Source organism: Amblyomma maculatum, chromosome 6, assembly GCF_055883805.1.
Source record: "Amblyomma maculatum isolate TAMU_Amacu chromosome 6, ASM5588380v1, whole genome shotgun sequence".
Lineage (NCBI taxonomy): Eukaryota > Metazoa > Arthropoda > Arachnida > Ixodida > Ixodidae > Amblyomma > Amblyomma maculatum.
Genome location: NC_139349.1, coordinates 142903442 through 142927481, shown reverse-complemented (window position 1 = coordinate 142927481; position 24040 = coordinate 142903442). Strand labels below are relative to the sequence as shown.

At 47.6% G+C, this 24040-nt stretch overlaps 1 long non-coding RNA gene across 1 annotated transcript in view; it reads left to right on the top strand.

Moving 5' to 3' along the window:
• Positions 1-22421, top strand: part of LOC146186936 (uncharacterized) — a 51506-nt gene extending 29085 nt beyond the window's left edge. The window contains exon 2 of the long non-coding RNA XR_014707884.1: positions 22188-22421. This is a non-coding gene — a long non-coding RNA (uncharacterized LOC146186936). The remainder of the gene's footprint in view (positions 1-22187) is intronic.
• Positions 22422-24040: the final 1619 nt, after the last annotated feature.

Below are 24040 nucleotides of genomic sequence, written 5' to 3'. Positions count from 1 at the left end.
CAAAGCTTGCCTTCTGAGAAAGTATAGGCTTAGCGCCGAGGCGTTCAGACAACGTTTTCGGAACGCTACTAAGTCCAGGGACGAGAGTTACCCTGAATTCCTGTACAATTTAAGAGTTAATTTGGGCGAGTGGCTAAAGAGCACTGATTCCTACAGTGATAGGGACGCTGTAGTCGAGCGAATTCTTTTGGAGCAGTTTTATAACTGCCTCCCAGAAAAAGAAAGAAATTGGTTACAGGACCGAGGCGACATTAAGTCGGCAACTGAAGCTGCTGAACTTATTGAGGAGTATGCTTCGCGCCGACAATTCAGCAACCCAGCAGTGGATAGGCCCCGCAATCCCAAGTTGAGCGTGAATAACCGTCAGGAAAAGCACTTTGCTAGAGTTGGAAACGAAGAAATGAAGGTCTCTTCAGGCAAACTCCCTAGAAAGGACGGCAGTGAGAAAAGGGGGGAAGTGACCAACGCGCAGAACACAAAGAATAAGCTTGAGGCTAGGAAGCCGCTCACATGCTTTAGGTTTAATGAGCAGGGTCACATTGCCGTCAACTGCCGGAAAGAAAAGATTGCTTTCTCGTATGTCAGTGACTGCGATGAAAATATGCAGCTTTTAGAACCCTACCTGCATGACCTAGTAGTCAACGGGAAGCCTTGCAAGGTACTGCGCGATTCGGCCGCAACGATGGATGTTGTCCATCCGGCGTATGTGTCGCCTTCCGACTATACAGGGCAGTGTGCATGGATCCGCCAGGTAGTGGAGGAACAGAGTGTGTGCTTGCCAATCGCGAACGTGGTCATCGAGGACCCTTTCGGCAAGTTAACAACCGAGGCTGCCGTTTCAGGAAAGCTTCCTAAGTGCTATCCGTATTTGTTCTCTAACAAATCGGACATGCTACTGCGAAAGAGGGGCATCCTTTTCGGAGACAGAGTTGTGCAAGCCCTAACACGTTCAAAGGCGCGAGAACTAGCTACACTGCTCATTCCAGAAAAATCCACAGCGGAGGAAACGGCAGTTAAAACAGTGGTCGATGTGGAAGATAGCGGGTCAGAAAACTTTGAGAGCGAGGCATTTCAGATAAGTCAACATGAAAGTGAGCTTGATAAGACACTGAATGAGGACGATTTTGAGAGTAACCTCTTGCCGCCAGTGTCTAGTAATCTCACGAGACTTTTAAGTGGAACCCGAGAGGACTTAGCTATGGAGCAAGCCAATGATCCCAAAAATAAGCTCGAAGTACAGTGGGAAGGACCTGCTGAAGTAGTTGCAAAGCTTTCTGACACTAACTACGCAGTGAAAATCCCCGATAGGCGTAAAGCAGTGCGCATTTATCATTGCAATCTTATGAAGCCCTATGAGCAGAGGGAAACCATGGTAAATCTAACGTTAAACCTTCCTGAGGAGATGGGGGACAACTTGATTTGCCTCAGCGAAAAAGGAAGCAACGCTCAGGAGCTTCTCAAAAAGACGGAGCAGAGAGGAGAACTAAAGAAATCCCAGCTGTCCGATCTGGGCGCGATGATAACAGAGTTTGAGGCCTGCTTCGTGGACAGGCCAAGCAGGACTGATTTGACTGAGCACGATATTGAGCTGACTTCAGACGTGCCAGTGCGATCAAGGTGCTACCGATTTTCTCCAAGGCAAAGAGAAATTCTGGATAGGGAAGTAACTCGCATGCTGGTATTGGGAGTAATAAAACCCTCGGAAAGCGATTATGCTTCGCCTATGATCTTAGTAGAAGCTCCAGGTAAAGACCCTAGGCCTGTGGTAGACTACCGAAAGCTCAATTCTCTCACCAGGGATCAAGCGTATCCTATTCCGAATATTGAGGAGAGAGTAGAACAGGTCAGTAGAGCGGCATATGTGACTACGCTGGACCTTACTCGAGGATACTGGCAAGTACCGCTCACTGAACGAGCCAGCAGATACGCGGCTTTCGTCACTCCGACGGGCAGCTACCAGCCAACAATGATGAGTTTCGGGCTCAAAAATGCTCCATTTTGTTTTTCCCGACTCATGGATAGGGTTTTAAAGGGGTGTGAAACATTCGCGGTGCCTTATTTAGACGACATTGCGGTTTTTTCCGACTCATGGGCGGACCATATGGTACATCTAAGAGCTGTACTGAGCCTTTTGCGTCAAGCTGGACTAACCGTAAAGGCCGAGAAATGTTGCCTGGCAAGGGCGACCATGGACTACTTGGATCACAATGTAGGTCAGGGTTTCAGGAAACCCAGCGAGATTAAGATTTCTGCGGTAGCAGACTATCCGCGGCCGAGCACGAAGACGGAAATTCGAGCATTCCTAGGTCTGACTGGGTACTACAATCACTACATCCCTAACTATTCAGCTTTGGCCAGCCCTCTGCCCGACGCTCTCCGCAAGACAGAACCGACAAATGTAGTCTGGGACGAACAAAAGGAAGCCTCCTTCGTAAACCTGAAGGCTGTGCTGATTAGCCGTCCGGTATTGCGAGCTCCAGACTATGACCGAGAATTCACGGTCCAGTGTGATGCCAGTGATCGAGGGCTAGGTGCTGTTCTTTGCCAGAGAGATGACGACGGTAATGAGCACCCTGTGCTCTACCTGAGCAGAAAACTGAGTTCTAGAGAGAGGGCTTATTGCGCGTCAGAGAAAGAGTGCGCTTGCATTGTATGGGCCATTCAAAAATTGCAGTGCTATCTTGGAGGGACCAAATTCACCGTAGAGACGGACCATTGTCCCCTGGCTTGGCTGCAAACTGCGACATCGAAGAACAGTCGCCTTCTTAGGTGGAGCTTGATTTTACAGCAGTACAATTTTGAAATAAGATACAAAAAGGGGAAGCTAAATGGGAATGCGGACGCGCTTAGCCGCTCTTTCTAAGCGGTCCGAGATGTTCCTCACCATGTATCCAAATTGATAATCAGGTTTTTTTTTTTTTTTTCGTGCGCTTGTATATGTGTGGCTATGTAAAGCAGCACGTTTGGTTTTCTAGGAATACGTGGGTCCTGAACGTCTTGAGAGTGGGCTTTTCTCGAACAACAATGGCAGTTTTCTTTTAGCCTGGTCTCTTCAGACGGGAGCCGAGTGCTTGCTTGGACATGTGGTTGAGTTTCAGAGACAGCTCAAGCAATTTGGCCTATAACAATCAAGACAACGCGACAAGCAACAGCGAGCTTCAAGCGTTCATGTGCAGGCCATTAAGTCGTCTCTTCATGCCGCAGCTGCGACTGCTGCCCTCCGAGACTCTTCTGGCGGGGGAGGAGGCTGTTACGACCGTGCATCATCCGCACTTGCGCGCTCTATTGTTCGCCTGTGGGCATGGATAAGTGCTGTGGATATGTGGTGATGGTCCAATGGCTCTAAGTGAGCCTGTTTCCAGGAATCCTGTTTTGTAAGCCTGTTTTGCTTTGTGGACACCCTGCAAATGCCAAATTGACCCTGTCAAGAGAACCTCTGGAAAAACACAAAGAAACGTCCCCCTGCGGGAAATAGCAGGAAGTGCTTTCTTTCTTTTGTTCACCCTTCCAGTCGAGAAGTGCTATCCTCCAGTGATGAATGCCTCCTATCCAAAGGAGACGACAGAGTGACATGTCCGCTGACGTGCAGGACAAGAAAGGAGCATGACGCATACGGCCATTAAGTGATTTCCCAGGAATGCAGGAAAGATTTGCAATTGTCGGAAAGGGACAATGCTGGGATCATTATGTGGCGCGCACGTGCGCTTGGGTTTCTGAGAAGGAAACCCACTTGTCAGAACCAGCCTGTGGTTTCTTTGCTGAAGAATAGAAATGTACCTCCTCTCCTCGCCGTTCCCAAGCTTTTCCCGCCAACAAGTGATCACGCCCAACGAATTAATGCCGGACCAGTCAGTGCCTCAGACCATCAGTGCAGTGATGTGTTCGATTGGATGCCGATATCTGAGGGGCGTGCCCTGGAACTGATTGGTCAGCATCTTCAGAGGGGGGGCTGGACATAGGGGGTTTTAAGGACAGTGCAGAGCTCGAAATGTCGCTCTGAGCCCTGGGTAAACGGCTCATCCAGACGCTTCTCGCTATGAACTCTTAACGCTTGCCATTTTGCTGATGTACCCTTCTTTTTCGTGTAAATAATCTTGTAAATAAGTTTCTCAAAGTGCCATTAAACCTGCTTGTACATATTTCACCAACTTCGAAGATTCAATCCTTATTCAACCCGGAGTCTCTGCACGCTACCAAGTGAAGGCCGGGTCGACATAGCCCCAGCGTCACGACAATTCCAAGGGAAGGCAAGCGTAGCAGGGGGCGGCAGAAATTCGGGCAGACAGATGAGATTAGAAAGTCTGTGTTGAATATTCCGGATGCCGGCTCCGCGGTCTTCACGGCATGACATTTGGGCCATCCCACTGACAACGGGGGATGGACGTACACGGACTGGAACAGCCCATTCTTCACCGCGGGGTACGGCTGTGTGCGCGTGTGTTGTGTGTTGTGGTCGGTGGGTGGCGCGAGAGAGGGACGCTTGTGCGCGTGCTCCCTTTAAGAAGAGACACTCAGCGACAACAGGGTAGTGTGGTGTATAGTTTCATGGAGACGCCGCTCTTCGAACAGTGTCCACAGTGAGTGCAGTGGATAATTAAAATTCATGTTGTTGTTGTTTAAAAGTTTCTCCCCAACGTCAGGGAATAACGAACATATTTTTTGGTGCCGAAACCCGGGATATTCGCGAAAAACAACGGCAACTTGAAACCAGCGTTCCAACTGCAGCGGACGACAGCGATGGAGCGTCTCCAAACGAAGAGAGAAGTTACGCGAGCCGAACTGAACCGACTCAACGAGGAGCTTGAGCGACTATCAACGACGGATGACTTCGGCCCCCAGCAACGTGACCTCCTCGCGGAAATATCAGATGAGTTGGACATTGTTTCGAGAGATTTGAAACAGTTAGATGCATTGATTGAGCCGCATGTTTGTGACGAAGGCCTCGCGGAAGAATACAAAGGCGTTCGTCAGTGTCAAGCTCTCATGACACGAATGCGGACAAAGCTTCTGCGTTGCAGTGAAACGAATTCTAACGGTGCAGCAAGCACACTGAATGCAGAAGAAACCGCGTCCAGATTACCTTCTGCCCGTTCGGGACAACTGAGGTTGCCTAAGCTGGAGCTTCAGAAATTCAGCGGCAACAAGCTTGACTGGCAACCGTTTTGGCAACAATTCCGGCAAGCAGTCCACGAGAATAACGGCTTGACCAGCATAGAAAAGTTCTTGTACCTGCGGACAGCGTTGACAGGAAAGGCGGCGGCCGCTTTGACCGGCATTCAAGTGACGGAGATGAACTACGACTACGCTGTAAGGACACTCCAAGAGCGTTTCGGGCGTCAGGACGTGCTCGTGCAAGAACACCTTACGCAGATGTTAAACCTTCCCCAGGTTAGAGCTCTCAGTGACGTGAACGCGCTGCGACGCCTCCACGATCATGTTCAGCGAAACATCGCAGGACTTGAAACTTTAGGTGTCAAATCGGACAGCTATGGTGCGATGCTGTGCGCGGCTTTGTTTCGGGTATTGCCGGCCGAATGGGCTGTTGAGTACCATAAGGCCAATAGTGCAGACAAGGACGTGCTCGACAGTTCGAGTCTCCAAGCCATTCTGCAATCAGTTCGCCTGGAAGTGGAGAGCAGGGAAAAGGAGCACGGAGAAAGCACGAACGCTCCTCAGCAAACGCGACCTGAACGCGCCAGTGAACGGCGTCCCAACAGCGTTTACGGCAAAGGCTCAGTGGCCAGCCTCCAGGTGGGTGCCAAATTGAGCAAGGAAAGATGCCCTTTCTGCGCTTCAGAGAGGCATGAGGTTGCAGATTGCAATGCTCCGATATCAATCGATGAAAAGAAAAGAAAGCTGCGAAATGAAGGAAGGTGCTACCGATGCGCGAAGAAGGGGCACATGACGAAAGGGTGTAAGAACTGGACACTACGTTGCGCGAAGTGTGGCCGACGACACATCACCTCGCTTTGTGATCCACCGGCACCGAACGCCGAGGGCGAGACCGCTACTGGGTTGCACTCAACAGCGTCTCTTAGCAACACCAATAAAAACGCCGTGCTGCTGCAGACGGCGCAGGTGTGGGTCAACGGAACGAAAAGAAAACGCCTCGCTCGCTGTCTGTTTGACGGAGGCAGTCAACGATCGTTTATAACAGAGAAGCTCTCGCGAATACTGGATCTTGAGGTGATCGGTGAAGAGGAAGTGACCATTTACCCTTTCGGCGGCTCGACCAACGTTATAAAGAAAAAACGACGCCGAGTGAAGCTCCGGCTACGAAGCCAGTACGACCGCAAGGAGCACAGCATCGAAGCCCTCGAAATTGAAGAAATATGCTCCGACCAACTGCTGCTTCCAGAAAACGCTGTTGAGATGAGTCAGGTGGCTGATTTGAAATTAGCGGATGTTACCATCTCACCAACTCGCCTCTTCACACAAGGCATCGAAGTTCTAATAGGCTCTGATTATTATTGGACTATTGTACACGCAGAAGTAAGGAGAGTGCAAGGGCCCTTGGTTGCGCTTAAGACTGACTTCGGCTGGACTTTGCAAGGACCGATACCACTGTCTGCTTCAGGTGTGTCGTGTTCCACCATTGCCGTTCTGCGCACCAGCGTCTGTGACATGGACGCCAACCTGTCAGACGAACTTCGAGCGTTCTGGGAGCTGGAGAGCCTCGGTATCTCCTCAAGCAGCTGCCTACTTGGAAGCGAGGAGCAGCAGGTGAGAGAAGACTTCACTCGTTCTCTGACTTTGACCGATGGGCGATACGAAGCGAGCCTCCCGTGGAAGGCACTTGACCAAAGGCTAGCCAGCAATGAAGTTGTAGCAAGAGAACGCCTGGCCAGGTTGATGCGGCGTCTTAGACCCAGCAAGAGCAGACTAATGATCTATGATGCAGCCATCCGTGACTACCTAGATAAAGGTTTTGCTGAAAAGGTTCCAGCCGACGAAATCGACAGCACCTTGTCTCGAGTGTATTATATGCCTCATCGTGCTGTTTTCCGTTCCGAGAGCTCTACCACCAAAGTTCGCATAGTGTTCGATGCATCTTCGAAAGCACAAGGCTGCTTGTCACTCAACGATGCCCTCAGCACCGGCCCGAACCTAAACCCCGACCTGCTGCGGCTTATTCTGAATTTTAGATGCCACAAAATTGCATTGACCGCCGACATTGAGAAGGCCTTTCTTCAGATTGGCATCAAAAGTGAGGACCGCGACGCACTGCGATTCCTCTGGTATTCATCTGCGTCATCTGAGGGCTCATCAGAGGGTGATATAGAGGTCTGGCGTATGACAAGAGTGCCTTTTGGTGCCACAAGTAGTCCCTTTATGTTGGCTGCCACCATACGACATCATCTGGCTAACGTCTCTGAGGACCTCTCTCACTCCGCACAAATCTTAGGTAGCTGCCTGTACGTCGACGATTTGATAACTGGAGTCAGCAACGCGGAAGAGGCGACGAAACTTGATCAGGAGGCAAAGCAAATAATGAGCTCAGCAGGAATGAAACTGCGAAAGTGGAGTTCTAACAACGAACTCCTACAACAACGGTTTGATGCTGACGGCGTTGGAAATGCCTGCGCTGACACTGCGACGACGACTTCAGCCATGGCAAGAGTGTTGGGGCTCGAGTGGGACGGAGGAAACGACGAGCTGAAGTATTCCCTGAAAACGGCGCTGGAGCTTCTTACTGTCAACAGGAACACTAAACGCTTCGTGCTCCAAGCCTCAGCGAGAATCTTCGATCCACTCGGTCTCCTGAGCCCAGTGACGATAACAGCGAAAATGTTGTTTCAAGAGCTTTGGGTACTTGGTTTAGATTGGGATGAGCCACTACCGCAAAGTGTGAGTGATAAATGGGGAAAATTTATCGATTCAATGCATCACCTCAGTGATATTTCCATCCGTCGTCGGTATGATAACCAACCAAACAGCAAAACCGAACTTCACATATTCACGGACGCAAGCCCCCAAACCCTATGGAGCAGTTGCATACCTGAGATGGGAGAGCTACAAGAAAACAACGGTTTCCATTGTCATGGCCAAAACTCGTGTGGCACCGCTCAAGAAACTATCCCTACCACGACTAGAGCTTCTCAGTGCCTTGATAGGCGCTCGAATGGTAACATACCTCAAGGAATCATTAGCACTGAATATCGACAAGGTCACACTGTGGATAGATTCCATGATTGCTCTATATTGGGTGAAGGGATCAGCTGTTCAGTGGAAACCTTTTGTAGCCAACAGAGTCGAAGAGATCCAAGAGAAAACAAACCCAAGCGACTGGAGACACTGCCCAGGGATCAGCAACCCAGCAGATATCCTAACTCGGGGAATTTCTGCAGACGCGCTCAAGAGGTGTGAAAAATGGTGGAAAGGGCCTAAATGGCTTGAAGGGTCCCCAACAACCTGGCCTAACCCGCCGGCTGATATTTCGACCGAGAGAGCCGACGAAGAAAGGAAGAGTAAAAAACTAGCGGTCAGCCATGTTTCAGTACAAGCACCTCTGCCGGTGATGGAAATTAAGCGTTTCAGCAATCTGAGCCGCCTACAACGAGTCACAGCTTGGGTGCGGCGCTTTGTTCACAACTGTGATCGAAAAAAAGATCGACTTGAGGGCCCGCTCAGTGCACTCGAAATCCAACAGGCGCAGAAATGTTTGCTCCAGGAGGTTCAGCGAGAAGCTTTTGGTGACGTAAACAGCATTTTATATGAAGACGGTCACTTTCAAGGACCCTTAGAACTTAGAGGTTTAAACGTGTTTCTGGATGACACCGGACTGTTGCGTCTGAAAGGGCGTCTACAGCACTCAAACCTGAGCTACGAGACTGCTCATCCAGTCGTTCTGCCTGCGTCTCACCCTTTCGTCGAGCTCTTGATCCAGAGCACTCACAAACGACTGCTACATGCGGGATGCCTGGACACACTGACCCAGCTGCGCGAGAGGTTTTGGATCATAAGAGGCCGTCAGATCGTGAAGAAAGTTTTGGGCCGTTGTATGGTATGCAGAAGAATGCACCGCAAGAGTGCTACAGAGCCCGTAGCGCCACTGCCACGCGACAGGGTGTCAGAATCAGTTCCCTTTTCAGTTACAGGTCTCGACTTTGCGGGGCCCGTTTTGCCGAAGACAGAAGGTAAGATAAAAAAGTCTTATATCTTGCTCCTGGCCTGCGCAGTGACTAGAGCAATACACCTAGAGATTGTGAGCGACCTCTCAACGAATAGCTTCCTCTTGGCTTTTCGCCGCTTCATAGCGCGACGCGGTATCTGCGGCACGGTGTACTCTGACAATGCAGACATTTTATCGGGCTACAGCGGAACTGAAGAAGCTATGGAATGTGTCGCGCAATTCAGATATTCAAGACTATTTGTCTCATCAAGGGATTGAATGGAAATTCATCGTGGAAAAGGCAGCTTGGTGGGGAGGCTTTTGGGAACGGATGGTGCGATCCGTAAAGACCACACTAAAGAAAGTGCTTGGATGCAGCTACGTGAACTTTGAAGAGCTCTGCACCATTCTGGCGGATATAGAAGCCGTGATTAACTCGCGACCCCTAACCGCGGTTCCCTCTGATGCAGGAGAACCAGAGCCACTGACGCCGGCACACTTTCTAGTTGGTAGGCGCCTGACAGCCTTACAAACCTGCAGTGGAGGGCATCCCACAGCTGCTAACACTAGCGAGCTCACTCGTCGTTGGAAATACCGACAGCGCCTCACTGAAAATCTGTGGAAACGATGGAGAGCCGAATACCTGTGTTTACTGAGGTCGTACCATCATTCCATACCTACAGCCTCAAGTAACGTACAAGTTAATGACCTGGTGCTGCTTCATGACAATTTTCACCCTAGACAGACTTGGAAAACTGGTCTCATTACGGAGGTGTTTCCTGGGCGAGATGGAAGAACGCGTTCCTGCATGATCCGTTTGCCGGGTGGCACTACAGTAAGACGCCCAATTCAACTTTTGTACCCGTTGGAAGCCAGAAATTAATGAGCTAGCGCTCATTCGGCGGGGAGGATGTTGAATATTCCGGATGCCGGCTCCGCGGTCTTCACGGCATGACATTTGGGCCATCCCACTGACAACGGGGGATGGACGTACACGGACTGGAACAGCCCATTCTTCACCGCGGGGTACGGCTGTGTGCGCGTGTGTTGTGTGTTGTGGTCGGTGGGTGGCGCGAGAGAGGGACGCTTGTGCGCGTGCTCTCTTTAAGAAGAGACACTCAGCGACAACAGGGTAGTGTGGTGTATAGTTTCATGGAGACGCCGCTCTTCGAACAGTGTCCACAGTGAGTGCAGTGGATAATTAAAATTCATGTTGTTGTTGTTTAAAAGTTTCTCCCCAACGTCAGGGAATAACGAACAGTCTGCGGGGATCATATGGATGCAGCTGACAGAGGATCGGGTTATTTGAATGGATATGGGAGAGGCATCTACTATGATGCCTCCCCCATTATGATGTATCTGCGGTCAGTTCCAAAAAAAGAAAAATTCTACCCGTCAAAGGTAAAGGAAGGGAGTGAGTACACAAAATTCATTCTAAGTGAGCCTATATATGTCTTTTAGATTCCAAGAGAAGGAAAGTGTAGCAGGGGGCGGCAGAAACTCGGGCAAGCAGATGAAATTAGGAAGTTTGCGAGAATCATGCACCTGGCACAGGATCGGGTTATTCGGATGGATATGGGAGAGGCATTTGCCCAGCAGTGGGTGCAGTCAGGCTAGTGATATCAACAAGACTAACAAGTGGATGAGTTGGTACTGATTCATCTTAAAACCAGCCAGAAGACGAAACACGTGAGAGGAGCACGAGACAAAGTTTGACTAACAACTGAAATGTTACTGAAGGAACGAGGCAAAAGAAAATTCGCACAGAAATGCACGTGCACGAAAAACCCCCAAAGCAGTGAAAGCGTGGAAAGCAGAAAGGGTCTAAAAATCATTTAAAAAAAGCAAATTCTTTATGGTCAAGAACCACTCGTTACAAAAGGGAAGCCACAGATCCAAATCCAAAGGCACACTATACTGCAAAGGCTAAGGACGTGTGTGTGGCTAAGAAATAACAGTCTTTTGGGGCATTTTTTTTACATGTGCATCTCTGTGCAAGTCTTCTTTTGTTTCTATCCTTTAGTAAAATTCCAGTTATTAGTCCAGCTGTCCTGCAATTCTCTCTTCTCATGTTTTCCGGCTTGTTTCAGAACGAATAAGGTGATGACTCTATAAACCTTGTGCAAACTGGAAACCAGTGTAACTGTCAGATGGAAACCTTTCCCTTATTTGGCTTGCATCACAAATAGGGAGGACTTTACTGTGATGCCTGCCGAGGCATCCCCAAAGCCAGTGCGCAAGCTGGCTGTAGCAGATGTAGCGGTGCCTCCTGTTGACAAGAGAAAAAGCAATATTCACTTTTCAGCATAGCAAAATGAAAATATGGTTTAGGTCTTTTACAAATTTGAAAGTTATTCATGCATCTGTACAATTAATTCCCGTCTAACAGAAGCTGTACAATGTAACTTTCACTGTCAATTTATTCTCCCTGGAAGTATGGCAAACTTTGAATTCTGCTGCAGGTGATTGAAAGAGAATGAGACCCACTCAATATTAGAACTCCAGTGCAATCACAATTTGCTACTGCAGCAAAATAATGCCTGAAGGCAATGCAGCTTTTGACTGACAAAACCTGGTAGTCGTCTTACACCCTCTGTACTAGTATTGTGGCCGATGTCAATGTCCACGCTGATATCATCCGCATAGCACGAAGATAAGTATGCGACTTATGCGTTAAGCAGCTCTGTGCATGGAGTCATTCTATTCGAAGGAGCCATAAACTACAAGTCCACTTCTGTCAACGGCTCTCAGTTGTTTTCCCACAACACGCCACGTGCCAAACTTTCTGCAAGTGCCGCAAAACTACTCTATAACTTCATTTGCTAACTGTAAAATTTCCAACACTTACTCAAGCTGAGGAAGTTTCGGTGTACTGGCCTTTGGAAGAACGTCTTTCTTTTTTTTTTTTGGTTGTCACATTTCAGCCCATGTAAAATGTCACTGTCAAAGCAATTTGGAGAGGTTTACTGTGTGGAGGTGTTGATGATGGTATCAGTGAAGTCAGACAATTTTTTTAATTATATTTGCACACTATACAACACTCACCTAATGCAAGTGGGTAACAAAAAAACTAGCAAATAAAACTTTGAGTGCTGGTATGGTGATTGTTCTGGCAGCAAGTGGGGACAGGCTATAACAAGAGTTGTCGGGCTAGTTAGTGATCGGCTGCAGAAGCCAGTCCTGCTCTGTGTTTTTCTCTTCCGTGCCGTTTTTTAGTGCATTTTCCCATGGCTTCTGCAGGAGACAGGCTACTTCACTGCATGCAATTTCACTTAGCACAGAGTCCTCCGAAATGAGATTGCTTTTGTACTTATTTACTGCATTTCTTGTGGCATTCCTTATGTATTAATGTTTTGAAGTGCTGCACTTGCTGAAGGTCATACCTGGCTAATAAAACAAGCAAATGTGTCCGGACAGCGGTTTTTTTTTTTTTTTTTTTTTTTTTTTTTTTTTTTTTCCGTTACTTCACATCAATGTGTATGCCCTATCCATTTAGCAAGTTCACACTATCAGATGATGCGTGTTTTCTCATTTACTAGTGCATGGAATTAAGCAAACCAGTAATTTGCATGGTGAAACGTCATGCTCATGCGCACCTTCTACGAAAACAAGAAAAATATGAAAACCAGCGATGTTGTGTTCGCGCTAACGTGGCGCAATATCGACACTGTAGACAGTGTAGATGATCGCAAGTAAGTAACGTTAAAGGGGAAGCTTTCTTTTATTAACACTGCCTTCCGCAATAGATTTCATTACAGCATTTCTTACTCGAGAAAATGAAAAACAGGTGGCCGCTTGTTCAAGTTATGTCGCCTTTCGCTCAAGGTTCTTCTTGTGTTCTCGACTAGCAGTCCATGATCAAGAAGCATTTGGAGTAAATGCGGATGATCTGTAACACCCAGACGGCTGCTTCAACTACGTAGTCGCCGCCGGGATCTCGCCAGATGCTCTCAAGAGCAGTCGGCATCGGCCCGCACCGCCCGCAGCTGCACCTGTTCGAAAGCTTCGGTTAGCGATTGCGCACTCTCGCAACGATCAAACGTAGGCTAGGCTGCAAGACTCGGACATACATACCAATGCGTAGTTCCGAAACGGCTGGGATCGGGAGGCTGACGGTCGGGGCTTCTGCAAGCCGGAGTTGTGCCGCGGTTACCGCGGCCTCTCGTCACAAATGTTACTGTACCGGTCGCTCGCAGGCTCCATCTTCGCCGACCTGGCACACGAAAAGTTGCGTCGGCGTAAGGCTCAAAGCCCACGATGTAACCATGTTTTAACAGTAGCGAATATATTCTAGTTCACTATAGCAGCACAGCGACGCTGGAACCCACGGAGGAACCTAGGCGTCGGCCATATTAAAAAACCCTGTGTGAGCGTAGAGTAGGGCACAATTAAAACCTCTAAAATACACCGAGCTCGGTCAACTTTGGCTCAGCAGGCTCCGGCAACGGGAGCTTCTCATTGGCTTAGCGCTATGACGTATCTGTTGAGTTGAGGAGGACGCGCGCTAGGAAACCGAAATTCTGTTTTTGTCGCTATTAAATAAACGCGGGCGATGAAACGAATCGAGGTATATTATATGATGCAGGACAAGGATTTAATTTAACCAAGCCGTGCAAAATTTTCGGAAAACGTTTCACGACCCAAAACGTTTCACGACCCCTTTAAGCTTGATGCTATGAAATCACAGGTCTAAACCACGACTCAAGCATTCGGTTTCCAGGTGCACTCAAAATTTATTTCTCCGTCCATGCCTTCCATCCCGTAACTGCTGCTGTATCAATATTCTTGTTCAACGCTCCTTGGTTTCAATATTTCAATGTAGTACAAGCACAAGCTGTACTAAAGGGGACACGCAAGCGTCTGTCGATGCTGGCCGATAGCCGGTCTCTGGCTAATCTGACAACCGGAAGTAATCCCGCTACACTTGTGTACCGTTCGCCGCCGAAAGCCAGGGACGACAGAGGGTTATGAAGTGCTCTCTAGACGCGTGTTGTCATTTTTATTAGCAGGGGCGCTGCTCTAAGTTATACAATTCTCGAAACTGCGAACATGTTCATGCGGATGTTGTAGAGATTACGGAGACAGGCCGCTGTAGCGCAGCGGGGCATGTCTTCAGTTTTCCCAACAGCCACACGAACGTTACCGGCTCTTGTCGACACGCCGCTCTCGTGCTCACTTTCCAACTGCTTGCACCTGTGTCGTGTATATATAGGTGCATGGATGTAGACTGATTTGAGCTGCATTGCACATAGCTAAAGGTTTACGGAACACCTTGAGCGCTATCTAAGGGGCAGTCGAAGCAGGGTGAGGCGCAGCCACATCGCAGTCAGTTATTCGCTCAACAGAGCGGAGAAAATGTCAAACAGCCCTTTTCTTTTGTTGCTTTCTCATACTATATTTCGTATCGCTAACATGTTTGAATGAGCGAAATTTGTGACTTGCACTTATTCAGAACACTGCGTCTTCGATGCATCTAGTTTCGCACGCTGCCGTTCTTCCGAGTGCCTTGTGCTTCGAGGTTGGTGTCGTTCATGATTTTCTGGGACCAGCGCTGCTGTTATTTTTGGTCTTTTTTTTTCTCAGTTAATTAACTATTCGCAGTTTCATAGAAAGACCAGTGATAAGCTTGGCCGATAATTTTCTCTTTAACTACAATAACTCACTCGTGCTTTAGATGTGTTCATGCAAAGAAGCAAACAAAAATTAGTGGAAAACTTTAGCTTCGCCTACGCGAAGTGCCTTTAATAGCGCATTTCGCGATAAAAAATCGGGTTTTAATTACTTCATTTTAAAATTATTGCTACTGTAACATAAGCACACATACCAGACACACGTTAATAATTCATACGCACCACAACGCGTTCACTAGGCGCTCCTCTAACACGCTTTCCACTGCTTGCTACCAATGGCCCTTCGTGGCATATATGCGTTGCGTACTCGGCTGGCGTGCAGAGGGCATGGGTTCGAACAAGAATGCCGACGAATTTATTTCATTGAGTTATTTTCAACTTTTTAATACCTCAATTAGAGGATACACCGGCAAATTTAGTTTCAGCCTTGCCGCTGTGGCGCAGTGGTTACGACGCCCGACTATACTGTTACAGAGTAACAGGATTCGAACTCGACCGCCGGCTGCTACGTTTCGACGTTAATACCTTAGAAACCAAATTTAGCTTCATTTGTACCCTTCCCCAAGTAGTTGATTAGTTTATTTGGATTGATGGGGGGGGGGGGGATGTTTTAAATTCGTTCACGAAGTAATGGGGTCGTGACGTCATAACACTGACGACGAATCAAGATTTTCCCGCACGAATATTTCCGACACTCGGTGCCGAGTGCTACACTGACTACTACGCCGACGGCTTTTCGATCTAACGAGCTGTATACGCTTCAGGTAAAAGCGAGAGGAAACCTGCCGACGTTCAAGGAAGCTTTCGTGTAGTCTGTTATTCTGCCGAGCGACCCGACTAGATGCTCCTGCGCAGCAGCCGTTGCGGAGAAATGAAACAACATAGTGCTGAGTCGCAACCAATCCGTTTATATATCACAATGGCGGTAAGAGGAGGAAAAATTAGGTATTCATATGAGCGAGAAACGAGAATACTAGCATGTGACAACATTCTCGTTCAAGGTTATATTTTTACTTTTGCGACCGCGCTTATACAACCTGCGACGATACATTCGTCCTGCAGCCTTGTTATAATATATCAGCCTCTATTGCTTCGCTTGACAACCATTTGCAGTTTAATTCTTCCTATCGCGGTGTACTGTCAACACCTTGAATTGCAGGCTTTTGTGTCATCTTTTTGCAGTTCTTGCAGTGTTTTGAAATGTGACCTGAGATGTGGGCATATGTAAAATTGTAATTATTCACTCATTTGGGCATCGGCCTGTGTCTACTGTTTTGCTTTCCAGATTATAGCAGCAAATGATAGAGGACACCTTCATGGTAATGAACAAAACCATTCCTGTGCCTTTCCAAGTAGCTGCATAGCTGATTCTTTCTTTGCAGAGGCAACCCTTTTGGCAAGGCAGTCGCTTAGGGGCCGAGGAAACATCTTCGACGCCCGGAATTTCTCTCGGGTTGTGCGAGCTAGACCTGGCACTGGGGTGGCACGGCAGCAACCATTCGTTTCTTTTCCTGCTTCCAGTTTTCGCTATTGATTTCTGAAGGTAACTTTTTTTGATATCCCTCAGCAGCAGGAACAAGATGAAACACGCAGCAGGACAACACATAGGAGAGGCGCACAGACACACCCGTAAACAAGGATGATGCTGCTTGTGCGCTTCTCCTATGTGTTGTCACCAATTCTGCATGTCTGACCAACTAGCTCGACGTTCTGCTATTAGCAGGAACAAAGAATTTGATAATTGGCTTGTGTCAGGCGACCTACTGTGGCTACGATAGCCTGCCCGATGCTCACGTGTCTACTTGAGTACATTGTTAAAAAATGGCCATTAGCAAATATAATTCAGTATTACGGGAACGCGGGCTAAAGAGCGACAGGACGTGTAAGGTTTCAGCATATGCTGCCCGCATCATTGTGTGACGCGTCAGTACAAACATGAGTGGAACAGGGCGAGCGCGATCACAAGTCGTGCCCGGTGCTATATGAGGCGCCTCATTTTACGGAATGGAGCTTAATTAGATTAGGAAGGCACTTGCTGCGCACCAGGTTGTTATTAAATTAATGCTCACAGATGTTGGCTTGTCCAGATAGTCCGAAGTCAAAAAGGAAGGTCTGTAGCTATTCAGTGTTTTATAAAATATCGCCATTGAACAAAATTAAACGACCTTCAAGCCGGTTGTAAGATAGGGCCGCATCCTTGTAGCTGTCATCAGGGATGTCAGTTGTGTGGCTGTGACCCTACTTTATTCGTCTATTTTGTTTTATTTCGAAGACCCTATTTCACAAGGTCTAGCCGGTACACCATTCTCTGCGCTGCTTATTCGGGCTTCAAAATCGATATCGGAGGGTAACATGATCAATATGGAGCCTTCCAGGACCCTTAGATTCTGAGTTAGGCGCGCTTGCCAGACAGGCACGTTTCTGTGGCTTGCTAAAGCAAGACTTCGTGGTTAACGTTGCGGCAACTTGCCCAACATGCATCATGGTTCTCCTTATGAGAGTGCCTCTCGCAGGTGATGGCGAGGAGACAACGTCAGTTACTTCTACCATTTACTAAGTGAAACTACGCCAATCTAGGGCTTTCGCACGTTATACTAGGTTTAGCCACGTTAAACCGCTGCAGTAGTTTGTTTTCACCACCATACCGCGTTTATTCGCTCAGTTGGACCCTTTCGCTTTTCCCATTTATTATTCACGCCAGCGTGCACATGGGTCGGGATATGCAGCTCCTAGTGCCGTTTTCGGGTCAGTCGTGATAGGCCCAAATCGAGCCAGCTGGCGAATCAGCGGCGTTGCAGTCAAGTTCTCTCTTTCTCTCCCTATTTCTCTCTCAAACCAATCACTGTTTGCAGGAGTGGCTGGGTGTCATGAAGTGGAAGACTTTCAAGAGGATTAAAAGACTCCAATATTCAATAGACCCGCCCTCACCTTCAGCGCTAGCAGCCAGCACTGCCGCTCGAGGGACCAACGCCAACGGAGCTCAGGAAACCCCAAAATCTCGGGAGTCCGGATTAAATCTGAAGCGGCGACTCAGATTCACCCGAGTTGCGGCAGAGAAAAGCTTCAGTGCGGGCGGGCAGCCTTGAGTGAGCCTGGCGCAGCGCACGGCCGCTTGCCCCCTCTCCACTCAGATCGCCATTTGTTATACGGCCCCGAGACAATGCTGTGCCTGGGGATTTATATACACGAGCTGCTGTTCATGCCTCTGCGGGGCCGCCCCTCGCCCATTAAAGGCTTTGCTTGCACAAACGCACGCACGTCTCGCTTGTAAACCAGCACACGCGCGCGATCGGTTGCGGGGAGAGCCATAAAATGTGATCACGGACGACCCCCGAAGCTCGGTGGTTCTGTTTCCTGCCTGAGTACGGAACAAGCAGTGCACGGAAAGAAAGAGGTTGTTCGACTGTTTTGGCGTCGTTCCCAGCGACGACCTTCTTGGATGGTGCGAAAGGGAGCGGGTCGACGGAGCCATTAACTAACGGGGCAGAGAAGTCTCGCTGAAAGGGAAGCGTGCGGTTGTATCGTCGTCGATTCTTGCATTTATTACTTTCAAGATTTGTGCCAGTACGGGCGCAATGAGCAGTCGTCGAAGGCCCATCTTATCTTTGGTAGCGGCCAAAATTAGTGGAACTAGACTCACCGGCTTAGCGCATTAATAAAGATTACTGGCCTCATCGGCCGAGAGGTATGAAGCACTGGTAGGCTCATTTTGGCGTCTGTATGCTAACGTGCATAGTCAGCCTTGTTCCTCTTACAGTCTTCAGTTCCATCACGTTCATTAGGTTCATCTTTGTTCGATTTGAGCCGCGTATATTCTTACACCAAGGCTCGAACCAACGAGGCTTCGGGTCGCCAACTCACAGACTGTCCCGCCCGCTGCGCCGGATGACGCCGGATAAGACACGCACAAAACGTTGGGGTCACAGCTTTTTAAGTTATTATCCGCAACGTTAAGTGTTTTCGATGCTTAAAGAAACTATTTAAAAGCTGTCGCGTGAGTGTAGCTGAAATTCTGGCAACTGAGCGGGAAAATGCGGATGAGACAAAAGCAGCTGTTGACCAGTTCGTACCTGCATGCAGTTTTGTGTCAGCCATTCTAAGGGCTCGTCTATGTGTTGCACGCTGTTTATAGAAAACACACTGGATGTGACTGACCTGCAGTATTGCATTGATGATGATGGGCGGCTCATTTAACATTTCGGACCAAAAGTGTGTATGCGCCTGCAAAGCAAGGGAATCTAAAGGTATTTTTCTTGTCTAACCTGAGCACGGATCGAGATGTTCTTACTGGTGGGAGATTTCAACTGTGCTCATAACAGTGAGATTGATCAGCGAATAACGAGGGCTATGACTCCATTTCTACTGATTTCGTTAATTTAGTTTGTCAATACAACCTTACATTGACCGAGTAAAAGCGATAGCATTCATTTCGCGACCTTCCTGTCACCTTGGAGTGCTCAATTTGACAGGATCCACGTTATTGCTGACATTAACCAGTGTGCGTGGCCGATATTTTCCATCGACCGCTGCATGATGGACATTCACATAGGCAAGTACACTCCCCGTCCACTCCAGACACAGTGGGACATTAAGGAGCTGATTACTTTTCTCGTCTCAGACCAAATTTCGCAGCGAAAGTACGTGAGCAGGTGTGAATCTTACAGTTTTCCAAAGGTGGGTTCTGTTTAAGCAGGAGAATGAGAATTCAGCTATTCAAGCTTCATCACTGATCACATTCCTTGCAGCACCTTCACTTTCGCAAATTGGGCTGCGCCCTATATGAATTGCATGAGCTAGAAAGAATTGCCAGGCGATCTTATCATGACAGCATAAATAACGATGAAGCACTATCACAGTTCAGCATAAATAATATAGGGGTGCCTTTAAAAGGCCACGAACACAAAAGTTCTGTAATGAAGTACCATCTCGCCGCGCCTTGAGCGATGACATGCTGCTATTTCAAGGAGACTTTATAAATTGAATACGGCAGCAATACGATTATTTTATGCGGCTTTTTCGGAACAGTAACAACAATATTTGTGGGTCAGACGACGACCGTTTGAAAGAAGGGTTTCCTCTGATACGAGCAGCGAGCAGCATCATGGGGCCTATAACTTTAAACGAGATCAAATTGGCCATTTATGCTCTTGGAGGTCAGATGCGTCCTAGCCAAAATGCTGTAATTATTGAGCTATAAATATATGTTTATACTTTCCAGCAACTGCCATGATGTGGCTTATGACGTCGACTGAACCCCCCCTCCCCCCACTTTTTTTACTGCCCACATTATGTAAATCCCCAAAATATTACCGATGCACACACACACACACACACACACACACACACACACACACACACACACACACACACACACACACACACACACACACACACACACACACACACACACACACACACACACACACACACACACACACACACACACACACACACACACACACACACACACACACACACACACACACACACACACACACACACACACACACACACACACACACACACACACACACACACACACACACACACACACACACACACACACACACACACACACACACACACACACACACACACACACACACACACACACACACACACACACACACACACACACACACACACACACACACACACACACACACACACACACACACACACACACACACACACACATATATATATATATATATAATATCTTTGAGCACTGCAGAGTCTGAATCGGAGGAATGCGGAAGCATTGACGCCTTCTCGACACTCGTTGCCCCTTTTTGCCACTCTTTCCTCTAGGCTGCGCCATGACGTCATCGGCAGCGGCCCTCATGGCAACTGCATCGTTGTGACGTCACTACATATGCGTAGCCATTTTGCGCATTTTTTAGGTTCTTTTCGCTGTTTCACGTCCTAATTATATTTTTATTTTATTAATTGACACTCACTACCCACTTATCGCATTTAATTGGCCCATTAAGTCAAAAACACACCCACTTCCGGTTGGTGTAAGGTCACATTCCTTGGGCGTCGACATTAGTCGTATGGCTATTTCGACGTCTGACTGATTTTACTTTTACATTTTTTCGCTCCAATCAATTAACTATTTATCCTACTGACAGTATTTTTCAGCATCTTCACTTCATCCTCTTTCGAATACAATCACTCGTTTGAATCATATATCTCTTACGAGAACGACAGAAGACTGTACACACGTTGTGTACATGACATTGCCGACATAGCCTAGTAATGCTTTTGCATTAATATAATGGAGTACATCATCCGATATCCACGCGCACCGTACGTTTCAAGGTATTGAGAACGTTCTTTCATCTGCAGCTTGCGGCATTAGGGTTATTAGCTTCGTACCAAGCGTGTGCAATAAATGCCATGACATCCAAAACCATATCCATATAGCGCGTCTGGTGTTCGAAGCGATGGCAGATGAAGTTGGTCAAGTGGTCCTTGAGATTGATCTGCCGAAAATTTCGATAAGATTGATAGGGCTTGATAAGGATGAACCTCTGTTTGCACTTTTCGAGAGTGCAAATATTGATGATTCCTTGTTTAAAGGCATAAGGCAATGCTATAAAACGTCCACTACACAATTGATCGTTAATAAAAAATTTAGAAACCGTGCCCACTTAAATCATCTGTTCCACAGTGGTGCCTGGTGTTGCCTTTGTTATTCGCTTTATATATTAAGCCGTTATGCATTAGTATCTAGTCAATAAAACGGAAATTCGTGGCGTCGCGCTATCGCGACATGAGATTAAAATGTTTGCTTTTGCCGAGGACGTTGGCCTTTTTTGTTCTGATAAAGTGAATGTGCTGGAGTTTTTGCATGAACTGAGAAGTTCTATGAAAGCTCAAGAGCGGCTCTTAGCCGTGGTAAATCAAAATGGTTTGGACGGGTCCACTGGGGTACAAAATTGATTCTTTTTGGAGGCATCACGTGCGACTCAGAAGATATAGAACATTTAGGTGTTCTTTTGAATCAGTATCGAAATAGTGGACATCACTGGGACTTTCAAATCGCGATTGTCAGACAAGCCAAGGCTTTGGGGGTGTGCAATCGTCTCTCTTTGCATAAGCAAAAGCTTGCAATATATTCTTGGTTTCGAAGCTTACCTACACATCGCAAGTGTAGCATTGTGAAAAGATGCAGTTACTGCGTAAAAGTTTTGCAACATCTGTGTGGTGCTGTCAATGAGAGCCTAAGCATCGAAACAGTCTGTTCGTCGGATGCCTCCACCAGATACATCATTTAACAGACAAGCAATCGCCTGTAGGCTACTCCAGACGTATATATACTTTCCCGAACACAATTCTGGTTAACGCTTGTTACCCAGGCATACGATCAGATCAGTGTTATCACTGTGAGGCAAGACAGTCCCTCGCCCACATAACATGTGAATGCCCTATCTCCCCAGGGAGAGCCGTAAATATGGACGACGAAAGAACCCGGGAGACCCTGCTGCGCATCTCGGTCCCTGGGACCCAGCAGGCAGCGATTCGAGGAGGCCGCCGAGGAATATAACGCGTCCCGAATAGCATCCGAGGCGGATCGAGCGTCTCTCCAATCACCCCTCAGGGCTAGAGCCGAGGGATGGAGGAGCCGCACACCATTTCTGTTGAAAAATAAAACTTTGTTTCTCTTCCTCCTCTCTCTGTATGCTGGTATGGCTGGCTTGAAACCCATATGGGGTCATCTACTTGTTTCCATGTCTTTTCATTTTTCCGAATGGCAAACCACCCTTCCTTGTGGGTGTACTCAACAGATGATTAGGCACCCATTTGTCTTTTGTGTTTGTGCCCACTGACCATAGGCGAGGAGGGGCCATTGTGAAGTTTCCTTAAGAAAGTTTCCGACTCATTCCATTTTCTTACTACGTATTTTGGCTTGGATAAGCTATACGCTCCCCCTGAAAACTAATCACAAAAGTTCTGATTGACGCGTTATTTCATGTGGCGTATCTCTAACTCGTCTTTGTAGAGTACATTAAAGCGGGAGCAACGTATGTGTGTTGAGTTGACCACGAATGCTTCTTAATTCTACATGTTGACCTTACCTGTCAGAACGTGTCTTCACGATAAGCGGACGTTTGTGCCTAGTGCAGATGTCTGCGGTCCGTGTCAGTAGCGACATATAGGCTATCGGTCATTCCTTTTTATTTTGTTGCGATACCGTGTATCTTGGGACATTCTTCTACGGACTCTCAAAAAGGACCTTGGAATCACCCTCTGTACTATCAGATAGCTTCCTACAATACAAACGTTCTAAGGTAGGCTCCATGGGATCTCTTTGTGCTCACGGGACTGTTTAGCCTTTTAATAGCCGCATGGAGTAGATCTCTACGCGGAGCCGTCACGTTAAGAAGTTCAGAGCGCGGAGTGTTTTGGGGCGGAGGGAGGAGGGGGGAGGGTGCTGTGCAAGATGGACCCCTGTCTAACTGCCTTTGCTCAATGCATGTGTGTCAGTGGTTAAGATGCCGGACTACTATGCTGGAGTTCTCGGGCTCGATCCCGACTGCCGGTGGCTGCGTTTCGATGGAGGCGAAACACGAACGATTTTCATTTTACCGGGAAAGTTGCCAGATTCAAGCATGCGGTCACATATAATGTCAACGGTTCAGATAAGATATGCGGAGTGGCATTTATCGGCGCAGCCCTTCTTTAATCATAGTTATAGAATATGTTCTCAAGCAAGCACAGTATAAAATTTACTTCGCTATAGAAGTAATAAATCGGAAATGTGTACGTTGAGGTCTTCTTCTAAATCATCGGTCGGAAATAGAAAATAAACTATTCCTACGCCTTCTTGGTAAAATGATTGCTAAGCATATTTGCTTAGAGGCTGCCATAACAACTCTATAAGCAATTCCTAACTCAGGTGGTACAAAATGCTGAGTTGTGTCCTATTAAATTCGCAGGACATTTGCCACTTGCTCTAAAGGGTTATGCAAAAATTATCCAATCTGCTTTGGGAATATTCAGATTGCATTCATTAGGTCCACGCTCGATCTGTTTCGAGGTTGCTTGAATTCTTGTGGGGTTTAAGTGTCTCTTATTCGTAACAACTGGTCAAACAATAAAGGCTTGTATGCTATGCGTTTGTGGAGCTATTACTCATGGCTTCCTCACCCTCTTGTGCTTAGGAATAGAGGTCTGCGAAAACGCGGCATTATTGACTTGTGCATTGAAAATAAATTTGTCATCCTTGTAATCGTCATATTCACTGTTTATGGGCTGTTTAGCATTGACATACCTATGAACCCGCATGCGG